This window comes from Hyaena hyaena, unplaced genomic scaffold, assembly GCF_003009895.1.
Source record: "Hyaena hyaena isolate Hyena2069 unplaced genomic scaffold, ASM300989v1 scaffold_131, whole genome shotgun sequence".
Lineage (NCBI taxonomy): Eukaryota > Metazoa > Chordata > Mammalia > Carnivora > Hyaenidae > Hyaena > Hyaena hyaena.
Genome location: NW_024080761.1, coordinates 1518410 through 1535178, shown reverse-complemented (window position 1 = coordinate 1535178; position 16769 = coordinate 1518410).

Here is a 16769-nt window from a genome sequence, read left to right as displayed (position 1 = left end):
CTTTACTTATCGGGACACCCGGTGCCAGGGACACAGGTTTGGGATGTGTTTGGAGTCTTAGGACTGAATCAAAACATGGCAATCTGGTCGTGTACCTGGTGGGAAGCTTGCAGTCTCTGAACCCAGGCAGCTTGAATGCAAATCCTGACACCACACTTTTTGAGAAAGTTGTAGTCCCTGATAGGTAACGTTAATTGAGCACCTACCATGTTCTGGGTGCTTTGCTTTGTGACACTGTTTATGTTGTCACTGATATAGTATCCTGTAAGGTGGGATACCATCTCTCGCTTGTCCAAGGTCACATGCCCAGGGAAATGACTCAAAGGGCATTTCTGTTTGCTGAGGATGAGTTCTTCACCAGGCAGTGGCTCAAAGCCCGTTTGGCAAAGCCGCTGCTACAGGGTACCCAGGCCTCCACCTCCACTGTCAGCCAACCTTTTGTGTTAAAGTTCAATGTTAAACTTGACTCAAGCCCTGTGCTCCTGGAAAACAGTGATCGTTAAGAGAACCCCCAACCTTTGTTTTCTCAAATCCCACTACTCTTCTGTGTTCAGAGTAATGGTTTACCACCAGCAACCGCCTTCCTCACAGGACTTAGATAAGACCTTTGTGCATCTTCCTCAAGACTCTCATAGAACTCAGATGACTTGTTAGCCTGTGACTTTTCTCCTTTTACTTGAACCTGCTGTTCAAGCCAACCCCCACCCCCTTTCCCATTCTTTGTCTCATGGTTGATTGGCTGACATTAGAACTGTTTGTCCCATCTGAAGGTGGAAACAAACATTTACTGTTCAGTTGACCAAGGAGCCTTCCCCCGGACTGCAAGCCAATCCCAGTTCTAAATTCCCCGCCTGCAAGCCGTGTGCTCCTTTCCTGTAAGTCTAAGGCGAACACCCCCTGCCTAGACCCTGATCTTGGGATCTTCAGTGCCCTCCCCTCCCTAGTTGCAACAGCTTGAGTAAAATCATCGCTCCACTTTATCCGATGTATTTTGTCTTTGACACTTTCCACCGCGTCATTTTCCACCTATGGCTTCGGGCCCGGTAAGGGTCCTGCGTGTGACCTTGGGGGCACTTCCTTAGCATCTCCGTGCCCCGCGCGCCTTCTCTGCAAAACGGGATACTCATCTCACTAGCCCTACCTCCTCAGGTTGTGAGCCGAGAGATCACACCAGGAAGCGCTTGGCTCGGTGCCCGGCACGGCGCGAGCGCTCCAGAAATGTCAACCATTGTGCGTGCGGGAGAGGGGCCCGGCCGCGGCCCGCGGGGGACACACGGCAGGCGGAAGTGGGGGTCGAAGGCTCGGCTGTAGATCTTCGCTCCCCTCCCACGTTGGGGGTGGGGTGGGGTGGGGTGGTGGTGCCCGTTTCCTTCCCCCCGCCCGCCCCCGGATCGCAAGCTGGGACGGCGGGGCGGGGCGGGGTGGGGTGGGGGGCACCCTCCTCACTCCTCCCGGGCTCGCCGCCCGCCTTTGATTGCGGCGAGCAGCGAGTCGCGGAGCAAATTAACTTTTTGCACACTTCATTATGCGCCGCCCCGCGTCCCCAGGGGCCGCGGCCCCGCCCCCGCCCCGCGCCGACTACTTGATTGGGCAATTAATCTTCGCGGCTCCCGCCCCCCCGCGCGGCCCCGGGCCTTTGTGCGCCTGCACGCGGGCCGCGGGCGCCCGCCCGGCCGCCCGGTCTGCTCGCGCTGATAAGGCGCCCCGCGCCGCCGGCCCCCGCCTTTGTCAGGGCGCCGGGAGGCCGGGCCGCCGCGCTGCCGTCTCGCACCCCGTCAGCGCGCCCCCGCCCCTTCGGCTCGGTCCATCTGTTTGAGCTGCACAGTCCTCCAGCGGCCGGGGGCTGGGGGAGGGGTCTCGCTCCTGGGCAGGGAGCCAGCACCCCCACTCCACCCGGCCGCTCCATGTGTGAGGAGCGACGCCCCCGAGCCCCCCGACACGCACACGCACGCAGGCGCTCGCGGGGCCGCCCAATTAAGCAGCGCGGTGGTAGTTAAGAAGGGGGGCCGCGAAGGAATGGGGGCCTCCCAGCAGTGTCCGAAAGAGGGGACCCTGCCACCCGTCCTGTACCCCAGCTGTGTAACGCCTGGCTCTTGGCTTGGGGGTCTGCAGGCTCCGATGGCTGGAGTGGCGGTGGAGGCGGACGCAGGGCGGGAGAGTCCCTGGGAATTTGATTAATTGTGCCTCTTTGTGCATTTTCCTGGGGTTTTGCCAACCGTTGACCCAGCCTCGAAAAGGCAGCCTGATTCCGGTAATGTTGAGAACCCGGGTCCTAAATGGAGGGTAAAATCTGAGCCTATTGTGGAGGCCAATGGCAAGGGGTGCAGAATGGGGTTCAGAAAATGCTCCCTGCTAGCTCCGTGAGGTTGTGTGTCAGAGAAGGACTCTGTGCCCAGGGGTAGTGGAGGTGATGGGCATGGACCACGCTGGTGCAGCGCTGGGTGCACACCAAGTGCTCACAAGTGTTGGTTCTTGGGATTTCTTGTGGTCTGCTCTGGATTTCTTTGGGCCACAGTTCAAAACTGATGGGTAAGAGATGGTGCTGGAAAGAGGCCCTCCTTGCGTTTCATCACTCTCCTGGGCGCTGGGGCAGAGCCGTGCCTGGGCCGGGGCTCAAAATTTGTGGTCTCTGCAGAGCTTGGGGCGGGGCTGGGTGGGGTGGGGAGGTGGGTGTCTGAGGTCCCCGGGAAGCCTTGGCACCTGCATGCCTGTGTGTGGATAGAGAACTCACCGTCTCCGCCAGTTCTCGTGGGGGATGTGACCCAGTGCTCAAAGGATCCCTGCATGTGGGGCCGAAGAAGTAACTTGGTCCACACAGACCACTGGCAGCACTAATGGAGCGCTTGCTGTGTGCAGAGCCCACGATTGCACCAGGCTGTAAAGATGGTGTGAGCAAAGCAGAGGCTATTGGCTGCCCTCACCACTCACACTCTGGTTTGGGGGGTGGATGAGAAATCAGATACACACATAAAACATGAGGTTCAGTGGGCGATAAGAGTTGTAGGTAAAAACAAAGCAAGACAGCCGATTATGTGTGTGGACTCCACCTGCCGGAACCCCCGGCGAGAACATCCCATTCCCGGGGCTGGGAAGGCTACAATCCTGGGCTTAGAGATGGACACCCTGTGCACCCTATCTCCCACCCTCTAGGACCCAACTTCCCTAGCTGGTCTGGGGCCATGGGGCAGGGTTCCCTGCGGTGACGGACAGGGCTCAGTAAGCTGCCGCCTCTCCCTGTATTGCTGTGAAGCCTGTGGTGGTAGTTTCCTCTGATAATGACAGCCTCCAGTCGTGCGTGACTGAAAGGCCTCACGGGCCCACCGTCCAGAAGGGGCCCTGTGAGCAGGAGCTGAATAAAAATGGAGAAATAAGAAATACAGCCTCCCCCCCGCCCGCCCCTTCATTGCCACAGCCCCTGAGGCTGCGGGTGGATAGCCTCTCAGTCCCTTGACTGAGCTGAGTTAGCTAGCTGGGTGTGCACCTCTGTATGGACATTAAAGTTAGGGGACACTCAGAATTAAAAAAAAAAAAGCATTAAAAAAAATCCTGGGGGCACCTGGGTGGCTCAGTCGGTTAAGCGTCCGACTTTGCCTCAGGTCACGATCTCGTGGTTCGTGGGTTCGAGCCCTATGTTGGGCTCTGTGTTGACAGCTAGCTCAGAGCTTGGAGCCTGTTTCAGATTCTGTGTCTCCCTCTCTCTCTGACCCTCCCCTGCTCACGCTGTCTTTCTCTCTCTCTCAGAAATAAATAAAAAAACATTAAAAAAAAAATCTGTTTGACTCTGAACAGGCCTCCTCTGAACCAGGCTCCCACCCCCTACCCCCCACCCCAGGTTTAGATCCCTCCTCAACCCTGGTCCCTGATTCTGATGTTCTGACTCTAAACATCCCCAAATTCTAACACTGTAGACCTTTGAGTTTCTAGACTATTAACATTCTATGCATCTTACGCAAACATTCTGGATTTTTGCCTCTGTGCTCTAGAATTCTGGGCCTCCAAGATCAATTTTGTTGGGTTCTTACCATTGAAATCACAAGAAAGACTACATGCAAAGTCATATAATACTAGTCATAATAATAGCAATTAACACTCTTTCAACCATGTTTTTATTCAACAGTTTATTTTTTGAGAATCTTCTAAGTGTCAGACACGGTTCTAGGCATTATACAAATTAATTAAAATAAACAAATATTTTGTTAGAAGGTGATGTGTGCAGGAGACAGGGGTAGAAGTGAGGGGTTGAAACTAAAAGTGATGATCAAGGTAGGACATACCAACAAGGTGACATTTGATTTTCTATTTTTTCTTTCAATTATTGAGATTTGAAATCTCTGTCTATAATTGTGGATTTATTTCTCCTTGCAAGTCTATGGAGTTTTTGCTTCATGTATTTTGAATTTCCGCCATCACGGGCATAAACATTTAAGATGTTTTATGCTTTTGATGAACTGATGTCTTACTCATTATAAAATGACCTTATAAAAAAATCACCTTATATCTATCCCTGGTAAGATTCTTTGCTCTGAAATAACTTTTGTTTGATATTAAACTAGTCACCCAATGTTCTTTCTTTCTTTTTTTTTTTTAAGTATATATTCTGATTCTTTCAGGAGTTGGATTATCATCAATGATTTAGCGTTGGCTTTCTCTAGACTAGGTATTCACAGTGAGCTTTTCTCTCTCAGTGTGTGTGTGTGTGTGTGTGTGTGTGTGTGTGTGTGTGTGTGTGTGTTTTGTGTTTTTTGTTTTGTTTTTGCCATTTTTTCTCCCTTCCCTTTCTGTTATGAGCTGAATTGTGTCCCCTCCCCCCAAAATTTATGTTGAAGGCCTGAACTCAGGATGTGACTCTATTTGGTTGATAAGGCCTTTATTGTGGTAAATAAGTTGAAACGAGGCCTTTAGGATGGCCCCTAATCCAATCTGACTGGTGTCCTTACGAGAAGAGGAAACTTGGATACACAAATTGACAGAGGTCTGGGTGCACGCGAGGAAGGACCCCATTAGGAAACAGTGAGAAGGTGGCCACCTGCAGGCCAAGAAGAGAGACCCCAGAACAAGCAAGCCTGTTGATATTTTGATCTTTGATTTCCAGCCTCCATAAATGTGAAAAAATAAGTTTCTGTTGTTTAAGCCTCCTAGTGTTCTTTTGATTAGTGCTAGCATGGTATATTTTTTTCCATCTTTATACTGTTAACTTGTATCTTTATATTTAAAGTGCTCGTTTTGTTTTGTTTTTTTTCTTTTTTTTGTTTGGGTCTTTTAAAAAAATCTAACCTGACAATCTCTGCTTTTTAACAGGAGGTGTTTAGACCATTTACATTGAATGTGATTATTAATATGGTTAGACTGAAGTCTACTTGTTCATTATTTCTCCTATCTGCTCATTTCCTTTTTCTTGTTTTTCTGCCTTATTTTTGATTAATTGAACATTTTTAATTATTCCATTTTACCTCCTTTGTTGGCTTATTAGCTGTCATACTGCATTTTGTTATTTCAGTGGTTACATTAGGGTTTATACTATATATCTCTAACTGATCACAGTCTATTGTCAAATGATATTGTACCACTTCATGTATAAGAACCTTATAATAGTACACTTCCTTTTCTTCCAGATTTTGATTTTATTGTTTTACATTTTACTTATGTAAATGTTACAATGGCACAAAATATTGTTGTTGTTTAAACAGTAAATTATCTTCTTAAGACTTTAACATAATGAGAAAAAATGTTATATATTTATCCATGTAATTAACATTTGAAGTGCTCTTTACTCATTTGTGTAGATCCACATTTCCATCTGGTATCATTTTCCTTCTGTCTAAAGGATTTCATTTGTCATTTCTTGTAGTGCAGATCTGTTGGTAAAGAATTCTTTCAACTATGTATGTCTAAAAAAATTTTTTTATTTCACCTTCATTTTTGAAGGATATTTTAACTGGGTATAGAATTTTATGTTGACACATTCTTTTTTCTTTCTTTGAGTTAAAAGACTTGCTCTACTAGTTTCTCCCTTATCTTATGTCCAAAAAGAAATCTGCCATTATCCTTATCTTTGTTTCTCTGTATTTTCTTTTTTTTTTTTTTTTATTTCTAGGAGAGAGAGAGACAGGGTGAGCAGGGGAGGGTCAGAGAGAGAGGGAGTCACAGACTGAAACAGGCTCCAGGCTCTGAGCTGGCAGTCAGCACGGAGCCGGACGCGAGGCCCGAACCCACGAACCGCGAGATCATGACCTAAGCGAAAGTCGGACGCTTAACCGACTAAGCCACCCAGGTGCCCCTGTTTCTCTGTATTTTCAAAAAATGTTTGTTTGTTTATTTATTTATTTTGAGAGAGAGAGAGAGAGGCAGAGAGGGAAGGAGAGAGAGAATCCCGAGCAGTCTCTGTGCTGTCAGTACAGAGTCTAAAGCAGGGCTCCATCCCACAAATCGTGAAATCAAGAGTTAGTTGCTTAACCGACTGAGCCACTTAGGTGCCCCTGTATTTTTGTTTTTTTAATAGAACTTCACACCCAGCACAGAACGCAACATGGGAACCAATTTGGGGCTTGAAGTCATGACCCTGAGATCACGAGCTGAGCCGAAATCAGGAGTTGGTCGCTTAACTGACTGAGCCACTCAGGTGCCCCTGTATTTTTATTTTTTAATAGAACTTCATACCCAGCACAGAACGCAACATGGGAACCAATTTGGGGCTTGAAGTCATGACCCTGAGATCACGAGCTGAGCCGAAATCAGGAGTTGGTCGCTTAACTGACTGAGCCACTCAGGTGCCCCTGTATTTTTATTTTTTAATAGAACTTCATACCTAGCACAGAACCCAACATGGGACCCAGCTTGGGGCTTGAACTCATGACCCTGAGATCAAGACTTGAGCTGAGATCAAGAGTCCAGACACTTAACTTCTGAGCCACCCAGGTGGCCCTTTGTTTCTCTGTTTTTAAAATATTTTCCTCTTTGTCACTGGTTTTGAGCAATTTGATCATGATGGATCATTTTCTTTCTGTTTCCTGTGCTTGAGGTTTGTTAAACCTCTTGGATCTGTAGGTTTATGCCTTACATCAGATTTGGGCCATCTCAGCCATTCTTTTTCAAATAAATCCTTTGGGAACTCCAGTTACATAGTAGGCTGCTTGAAGTTGCTCCACAGCTCCTGATACTTATTATTATTATTATTATTATTATTATTATTATTACTATTGTCATTTCTCTATGTTTCCATTTTGGATAGTTTCTATCTGCTATGTCTTCAAATTCACTACTCATTTCTTCTGCTGTGTTTGTTCACCCACTAATCCCAGCATATTTTTCATTTCAGATGTTGTAGTTTTCATTTCTAGAAATTCAGTTTGGATCTTTTAATGTCTTCCATGTGTCTCCTTAACTTTTAATCATACAGAGTACAGTCTTAATAATTGTTTTAATGTTTAGTCCACTACTTCTGTGTCAGCTCTGGGTCAACTTCAATTGATTCATTATAGTCCTCATTATGTCTTGTTTCTTTGCATGCCTGGTAAGTTTTGTTTGGATGCCCAAATGCTATGAATTTTACCTTTGTCTTATGCTAATATTTTTATATTTCTGTATCTCCTTGAGTGTTGCTCTGAGTGTCAGGTAGGTTACTTGGAAATAGTTTGATGCCTTCAAATCTTGATTTTATGATTTTTTTGAGTGGGTCCAGAGCAGGGCTTTGTTGAAGGCTAATTCACCACCAATACTGAGAAAAGACCTTCCTGAGTACTGTAACCAGTGGCCCACGGGTTATGATTTTTTTTTTTTCTGTTTGGCTCTATTTTTGGTCATGTGTGGCTGATGGACAGTGTTCTCTAGTCTTCTCCCATGTTTTTTCTTTCAACCCAGAAGAGTTTTATCAGACAAAAGTGTCAACCAGTGTTCAGCCTAATACTCCAGGGAGATTTTCTGCAGATCTCGGGAATTTTCTCGGTGTGCAGCTCTCTCCTTCCAGTACTGTCCTGCAAACTCAGCTTTCCTGGGTCTTCCTGGATTTGCAACTGAATTTCCTTAACTCAGGGAATCTTCTGGGTTTCACGTGGGTTCCCTTTCCCTGCAGTAGGATCTGGACCCTCCCTCCAGGCAGTAACCTGGGGCCTTCATAGGGCTTACTTTGTTTGCTTCCCGTCTGTTAGAGATCACTCTCCTTTATTGCCTGATGCCTGGTATCTTGAAAACTGTCATTTCATGTATTTTGCCTCATTGTGTTTGTTTGTTTCGAATGGGAGAGTAAATCCAGTCCCCGATATTCCATCTTGGGTGGGAGCAGCTGTCAAAGGGGACATCTGAACACAAACTTGAAGGGGGCGCTGATGAACCATGACAATGTGGGGGCTGGGGGAGAAGAGGATTCTAAGCAGTGGGAACAGCAAGTACAACAGCTCTGTGCATGTGTGCCTGAGAGTGTTGGAGGAACAGAAGGAAGCCAGTAGAGATGGAGCAGGGGTGCTGGGGGGAGGGGAGCAAGAGGCAGATGAGGTACCGGCTTGTAGAGGACATTACAGGCCATGGTAAGAGCCTTGACGTTTATACCAAATGCAACGGGAGCTATGGGAAGGTTTGGGGCAGAGGAGAACATCTTCTGACTTACGTCTTACGGAATCTCTGAATTGACTGAAGTAACTGAATTAATTGAGAGATGCAAGAGTGAAAGCTTTCTGGGAACTGATGCACAAAACCAGGAGACAGATGATGGTCACTCAGATACACCATTAAGGGGGTTGTTAATTAGGAGAGGGCTTGAGGGAAGCTTCTGGGGTGCTCTCACGCTTCTCTGTCTTGATCTACGTGGAGGTTACATCATGTGCTCACTGCATGAAGATAAATGTTAGATGTGAGGGAAAGGAATGGGTCCAGGATAATCCCATGGGAGGGTTTGAGAATCTTTTTTTCCATGAGTGTAGTTTGTGTGATGGATTCTGGAGCTACGGGTCGCCTACCTTTGTCTCCATGAGGTTAGAGTCCCTGAGAGTGAAACTGACAATGAAGAAATCAAAGCCAAAATGGAGGGAGAGACAGGGCCCTCACAGTAACATGTCAGCGCCTGGATCCAGCCGTGCCTGAATCCATACCTGAAGTACTCTGGTCTACTCAGTTATATAAATCATATTTTTTCTTTCATTTGCTAAAGAGTTCAGACTGATATGACTTCCTTCCTTGTGTGCTTTCTCTGTGTACACCGTCCCAAGGACCCTCCATAGAAGCTATTTCCTATTTCTTTTCAACACCTGCTCTGTACTTTCTTTCCTCTGGACATTTGCTCCTGTGGGACCCTCTTTCTAGAATGCCCTTCTTTGCTTGCCTCTTGCCTTCCAAAACAGTTCTCCTGCTCAAATCTATCCTGATGTCAATAGCTGAAGGCCAGAGCTGGCAGGGTCCTTAGATACCAAGCTTCCACCATTGTATGGATGGGAATAGTGAGGTCACTCTGGGAGACGTGGGCGGATTTGTGGCATGATACCCCCGGGGGCCTTCTGCAGTCCTCTGTTCAGCCTTTTCTGTCCTTACCCTCGTTCAGGGCTGAGCAGAACCCTTCATGACAGTTGACATTCTCTCTCACACTCCTGGCCTTTGTACATGCTACTTCTTACTCCCTATCCTCCTGGATAACTCCCCACTTGAACCTGGAGACTCTACCCAAGGATCTGACTTCTGGAAATCTTCCCTTATTCTGCCAGGTGCTCTCATGGCCACCCTGGTACCCCATAAACCTGTTCATCTCTCTGTCTTGTGGGTGTGTCTCCTGACTGCCTTGCCTTGGGGCAAAGAAACTACAAAGAAGATTCCCAATCAGCATTTGTAATCAACAAACACGGACTGAGTAAGGACACTGCTGGGGTGGGGGACCAGTCCTAGGCTGATGACAGGAGTCCAGCCACCACCACTTGGTAGCCCTGTGGCCTTAGGCAAGTCATGTCCACTCCTGGAGCCTCGGTTTTTGTTTTTGTTTTTGTTTTTAAGCTGTAAAAAGAACAGGACATTATAGTGTTTAAAACCTCAAGCAGGGCACCTGGGTGGCTCAGTTGGTTGAGCATCCGACTTTGGCCCAGGTCATGATCTTGCAGTTCATGAGTTCAAGTCCCAGCACAGAGCTGACAGCTTGGAGCCTGGAGCCTGCTTCGGATTCTGTGTCTCCCTCTCTCTCTGCCCCTTCCCTACTCACACTGTCTCTCAAAAATAAATATTAAAAATAAATAAATAAATAAATAAACCAACCAACCAATCAACCAACCTCAAGCAGCCTGAGGTTGAATCCTGGCTGTGTGATCTTAGGCAGAGTACGTTCGCTCCCAGGCCTCAGTTTCCTTGTTGGCAAAATCAGGATAATAAACGTACCTGCCACAGGGCGCCTGGGTGGCTCAGTCGGTTAAGCATCCGACTTCGGCTCAGGTCATGATCTTACGGTTCGTGGGTTTGAGCTCTGCGTCGGGCTCTGTGCTGACAGCTAGCTCAGAGCCTGGAACCTGTTTCAGATTCTGTGTCTCCCTCTCTCTCTGACCCTCCCCTGCTCGTGCTGTCTCTCTCTCTCTTTCAGAAATAAATAAAAAACATTAAAAAATAAAAAAAAAATAATGTTACCTGTAATGTTACAAGTTACAAACACTTGTAAGGTGTTTGTGAGCATTAAATGAGTGAATATTTATCAAGCTCTTAGAGCTGTATTGGCACATTGTAGAAGAACCCCCAAATGATAATCATTAAACAACAGGAACCCTTGCTTTCCTGAGAGGAGAGGAGAGTCACAGACCAGAAGGTGCTGTATGAATGGGCTCTGATTGCTCTAAGTCAGCTGCCTGAGAAAGGCCGGTTCTGACACTAACCAGGTGTGCGTCCTCTCTGGGCCTCAGTTTTCCCATCTGTAAAAGGGAGGGGTGGGTTTAGGACAGTGAGGGGGCAAGATGCTTAGCCTCTTTGAGGCTCGCGACCACATCTCCGCTTAAGCGCATTTCCGACATGGGATCCTGGTGAGGATTCTGTCGGACAATGTCTGCAAAGCCCGTGCTGGCCAGGCCTGCCACGTGGTGAGGGCTCAGTAAGGATGCCTGTCCTTCTTGCCACTGTTACTCTGGCCCCTGCCTTCCAGCGTTCCCTGAGGCAGAGCCGGACAGGAGAGATGCTGGGTGCCCATAAAGGAAGGTGCTAGCACATCACCCTACTGCCAATTTAGAAAAAGCACAGGCAGCTCTGTGAAGTGTCCACCTGTCCCCGAGCCTTATCCAATGGGCTGTGGCATCGGCGAGAAGGACAAGGATCGTGCCCATTAGAGAGAGAACAGGGCACCCCCGGGCCACAGGAATGGGCTGTGGCTGCTTCTGTGAGCCCACAAAGGCCTTGGGACGCATATATCCTTGCCACGTGTGACACATGTCCCCTACCACCTTGTGGGGCCTGGGAGTGGGGGGCTGAGAGGAAGAGAGAGAGCAAGGTCCACATCCTGGCTGCTCCCCCTTCTTGCCGTGTGACCTTGGGCAAGGCATGCCTCGGCCACCTCTAGGCCACCTCTTGGCCTCCCGTCTCCTCCCTGGCCACATGATGAGGCTCTAAGCAGCTCAGATGGGAGAGCGTGGCTCCAGGCCAAGAGGGTGATTGGTGACGTGGGCCGGGCTGGGCCGGGGAGGCCGGTAGCATGAACCATGCCTGGACCTTTCCCCAGAGCGAGTGGGAGGCAGTGGAGCGCCCAGGGGCCGCCCTGCAGGTCCTCAGGTGGGGTGCCACTGGCTCGCGGGGACCCAGGTTTCATCTTGGGATGGAGACAGATTGGCAGACAAAGGCGAGGCAGGCAGGCAGGGCCGCGGTCCCCCTGGGGAGGGAAGGGAGAGGGAGGCGCGGGGAGCAGGAGGGATGGAGGCAGGGCTGTAGGCAGCTTCACAAACCCAGAGCCCGTGATGGGTTTCCAGCTGGGGACGGGACCCTTCCCCTGAATGGGGTGTGGAATAGGGGTGTCATTGGTTCCACTCCTCTGGATTTTGGGGAGAATAAAGGGAGGGACCTGGGGAGTGAGGCTGTGATAAAGCAGCTTCCCCTCCCCCCAACACACCTCCTCCCCCGGCCACTGTGAGGTCTTAACAATAGCCCTCCTCCGTGCCAGTTGTCCTCAAAGTTCTCTGAGGTGCATGTTGTCCAAGTTCAAGTTGCTGCTGGGATCCGCTTTGAGAACCACTGCAGTGTGGACTGCCCGGGCAGAGCGGGTGCCCCTAAGTGCAGACGCCAAGATGGCACTAGCACGGTAACAGGTTCTTTGGGTCACGGTGATTGCTGAAGGCAGAGGGGGAGAACTTTGGCCACAGCTCAGGACTAGCAACGTGAACCCAGCGGGGCGGGGGGGGGCTGTTGTCCAGAGAAGAGTTCTCCCCTTAGGGGAGTCTGATGTGGGCAGCAATGACCAGGCCCCAGTGGCTCGGACACTGGCTGGGATTGTCTGGGGACAGCATGGCACCGCCTCAAAAGCTGAAAGGGGTCTCCAAGGTCGGCTCCCTGCCGCCCTTGCCCCTGAAGGGCTGAGCGCCCCTTCTGCGGCTCCCATAGGCATCTGCGTGGTGCCAGGCTTTGGGCGGAGCATTTTCCTGGGTGAAAGCAGTTTCAGACCCAACCTGCTAACTCAAATAGAGCTGCCCCCATTTACTAGATGGGAAAAGCGAGGCTCTGGAAGGCTAAGTGATCTACCTGCCCCTTAGCAGAGCCAGGATTTGAACCCTTCTCACACCATAGCGTTTCTTCCTTGCAACTACCCTGGAAGGGGAAGATCAGAGCCTCATTTACAGCTGGGGGAGGGGGCGGTCTCAGGTATGGAGAGGTCAGTGATCTCCCTGGTCCTGCAAGTGAAGGAAGTGGAGGCTTTGGGATTTGAACCCTGCTCTGACCCATCTCTTCTAATTTCAAGGTGCCATCTGTTGAATGTTTCCAAGGGGACGTAATAGCAGAATCTGGGGCTGGAAAGAGCCTCCCTGACAATCTGCCAGTGAGAACGCTGAGGCCGAGCCATGCCTTGGTGCTTCTCTGAGCTCGCAAAGGGGTCCCTGCTGTGTGTGGGGTGTACCCACCCATCATTCATGCATTGGGAACACAGTGATGGGCACCTGTGGGTCAGTCCTCCAGCCCAAGGCACTTTTGGTGCAGCGGGGAGGCAGGCATGGTAACAGGGGGTCTATGTAGACATTGGGGCTGTGCTGGGGATTGGGCAAGATGACTGACACATGTAAGGGTGCATTCTGGGAGGCTTCCTGGGGGAGGTAGCCTGAGAGGAGAGAAAGGGAGAGGGGCATTCAAGGCAGAGGAAAGTGCAGAAGCAAGGCTTGCAGGTAGGAGAATTCATATTGCTTTTAGGGAATTGATCAGAAATCAGCAAGTCTGGAATGCTGAGATAATAGGGGAAGGTGTGACCAGGATTGAGGTGGAAAGTGGAAGACTGGCCTGGCCAGTGTGGTCAGGCGCTGGGCTTGAAGCATGACCCCAGCTCTGTGCAGGGTAGGGCCACTCTGTGAGGGAGAGCTGTCACCTCCAGGGCTCTGAATTCCCCAGAGTTTCCTCTCTCTTCTCTGACTCCTCTCTGGCTTTAGCCCCCATGAGGGCCCCCATGATCTCTTCTGGCTCTGAAGCCCTTGTTGAATACTAATAAAGTTGACCTGTGTAACAGCAGGGCTTTGTTGGAAGTGTGACTTCCAAGACTAGCTCATGAAATCTCTCGCAGCTTCTTTCTTGGTTGTGGGTTTGATCCCTCCGGGGAAGCCAGCCGCCATGCCGTGAAGTCACTCAAGCAGCTCGTGGAAAGACCTTCATGGAAAGGACCTCAAGTCCCACCTCCAGCTGTCACCAACCTGCCGCTCTTATGAACAGGCCACTTTGGGGCCTCCTGGGTGGCTCAGTCTGTTGGGTGTCTGACCTCAGCTCAGGTCATGACCTCACTGTTCATGGGTTCAAGCCCCACATTAGGCTCTGTGCTGATGGCTTGGAGCCTGGAGCCTGCTTTGAATTCTGTGTCTTCGTCCCTCTCTGCCCCTCCCCCGCTCATGCTCTGTCTCCCTCTGTCTTAAAAATAAATATTAAAAAATAAAAAAAAAAATGAACGAGCCACTTTGGAAGCAGATTCTGTGGGAAGCCCCAGTCAAACCTTCAGATGAGTGCAGCCCCAGAACCAGCCAGCCACATTCGTCCCAAATTCCTGACCCAGAGAAATCATGAGGTCTATCACGATTGTTATGAGTCATTTAGTTTTGGGGTGATTGGTCCTGCAGCATCAAATCTTTTTTTAAAAAATATTTTATTTATTTCTGAGAGAGAGAAAGAGAGAGAGAGGCAGCATGAGCAGGGGAGAGTCAGAGAGAAAGGGAGATACAGAATCCGAAGCAGGCTCCAGGCTCTGAGCTAGCTGTCAGCACAGAGCCCGACCCGGGGCTCGAACCCACGAACCATGAGATCATGACCTGAGCTAAAATCAAGAATTGGATACTCAATGACTGAGCCACCCAGGTACCCCCAGAAGGGTATATTCGTAAGCATTAATGTGATTCTTGGCTTTCTTCTAGGCTAAGTATGATTCTATATGTAGGAATCAGGTTAGAGCAAATCTTGAGTTTTTGCCAGCAAAAGTCATTATTTCAGTAGAGATTTTATCAGTATTGTAGATATGCCAAGTCATGAGTTCTTTTCAAATTTAGGAGCTAGTTTATGATAGTAGAAACAATTTTGGCAGTAGGAAGAGACTGAGTTCTAGTCCAATATGTGACCTTAGGCAAATCCTTAACTTTGAAAAAAAAATTTTTTTAATGTTTTATTTATTTCTGAGAGAGAGAGAGAGACAGCGTGAGCAGGGGAGGGTCAGAGAGAGAGGGAGATACAGAATCCGAAGCAGGCTCCAGGCTCTGAGCTAGCTGTCAGCACAGAGCCCGATGCAGGGCTCGAACCCATGGACTGTGAGATCATGACCTGGGCCGAAGTCGGATGCTTAGCTGACTGAGCCACCCAGGTGCCCCAGTCTGCAACATCAAATCAAGAGAGTTTCTCTACGTCCTTGTTGGTTCCTTCTGTTGCTCGGCCTTCTGTAAATCGTTCATCCATTCATTCACAAATGTTTACTGAACACCTACTATGTGCCAGGCAATGGAGATAAACAGGTTACAACACATTGGGCCCCTGCCCAACCGGGCCCCCAAGATTCAGACCTTCTGTTCTATGATTTTCTAGATTCATTAAGTCACCGTTCAGCTGTTGGAGCTGAATGTCTCTGAGTGATCTTTTGGGAGACCTACTCTCCTTCGAGAGTCTGATAAACACCAAAGTCTCTCCTCCAGAAAAGTTCAGACATGCACAGAATTAAGTTGGGCTACAATTTCAGAGGGATCCCAGGCCATCTCGAACTGGACCTGAGGTCTCCAAACTCCAAGGGCCCCTGCTGGCCCCCATGGACATGTAGCCACAGCGTGGAGTCAGTGGTGCCTCAGCCCCCTGAGCTGCTGGTGGCTTCTGCAGATAACGCAGGCCATGCGCTTGGTGGAGGCTCAGTGCTGGGCCTGGGCTCTCCCCCCCTCTCCTCTGTGGCCTACGCAGGCCGGCCCTGCTGCCCTGCCAGGGAGGCACGGTTAAGAGGAAGAACATGGTGGGGCAGGCGGGGCACCTGGGTGGTTCAGTCAGTTAAGTAAGTGTCTGATTCTTGGTTTAGGCTCAGGTCACGATCTGACGGTTCATGGGTTCGAGCCCTGCGGCGGGCTCTGTGCTGATGGCTCAGAGCCTGCGGGGATTTCTCTCTATCTCTGTCCCTCCCCAGCTGGCTCGCTCTCTTTCTCTCAAAACAAACAAACATTAAAAAAAAAAAAGAGGGAGCATGTGAGAGCCCTTTGGTTGGGTGCAGGCTGATAGGGGGCACCTGCTGCTGAAGCTGAGGGCTCAGCTTATTGGGAGGACAGAAGCTAGAGGGTTCGGGGTCCGAGAACCCAGCCTCGGGGCCAGACCATGGGTTGGGGCCCTGCACCCGGAGCTTCTCAGTCCTGTGAGCTGGGGGCTTACCACGTGGTTCTGACCTTGGACGCTCCAACTTCGAACTGGAGACCATCCCCCCGCATGGTGGCTGTGGGGCAGAAATAAGCCCTCTGAGTCCAGGCTCACAGTGCAGACGCCCTGCCAGGAAGCCCTCCAGTTCTGCGCCTTCTGCCTGTCCCCCCCCCCCCCCCAATCCCCCGTGGCTCTGGGCAGTGGCTGGCTCAGCAGCCCCTCGCAGAGAAGCCTCTGTTTCCAGAGGACCAGCCTGCCCTGGTGTGGCGGTCAGGGCTGTCCCCAGCCCGGTATGTGACTCATGTAGCTCATGCAGGTGGGGGGAGGGTGTGGGGGAGAGGGGAGAGGAGGGGATGGGGGGACAGAAGGCAGTCTTGTTTCCTCCCCCCGCCCCCAGTGCTTACTTCTCCCTCCTCCTTAATTCTCTCCACTGCATCTCTTCTTTCATCTTTTCTTTCCTTTCTTTTCTTTTCCTTCCTCTCCCTTTTCTCCTCCTCTCGACTTTTTGGAGTCTCGTCTTTCTCCTCCCCCCACTCCTTTCCCTCCTCTTCATCTTCATGATGGTCAAGAGCTTGGATTCTGGCTGTCCTGGGCTCGAATCTCAGCTCTGCCACCTGCTGGCTGTGTGACCTTGGGCAGGTTACAAAACCTTTCTGTGCTTTGGTTTCCTGAGCTGTAAAATGGGATACTAACAGTATCTGTCCTGAAGGTTTCTCCGAGGGATAACTTAGACCGGGGCCCGGCCACTTGGGTGCTCGGTGGGTGTTCGATGCTCA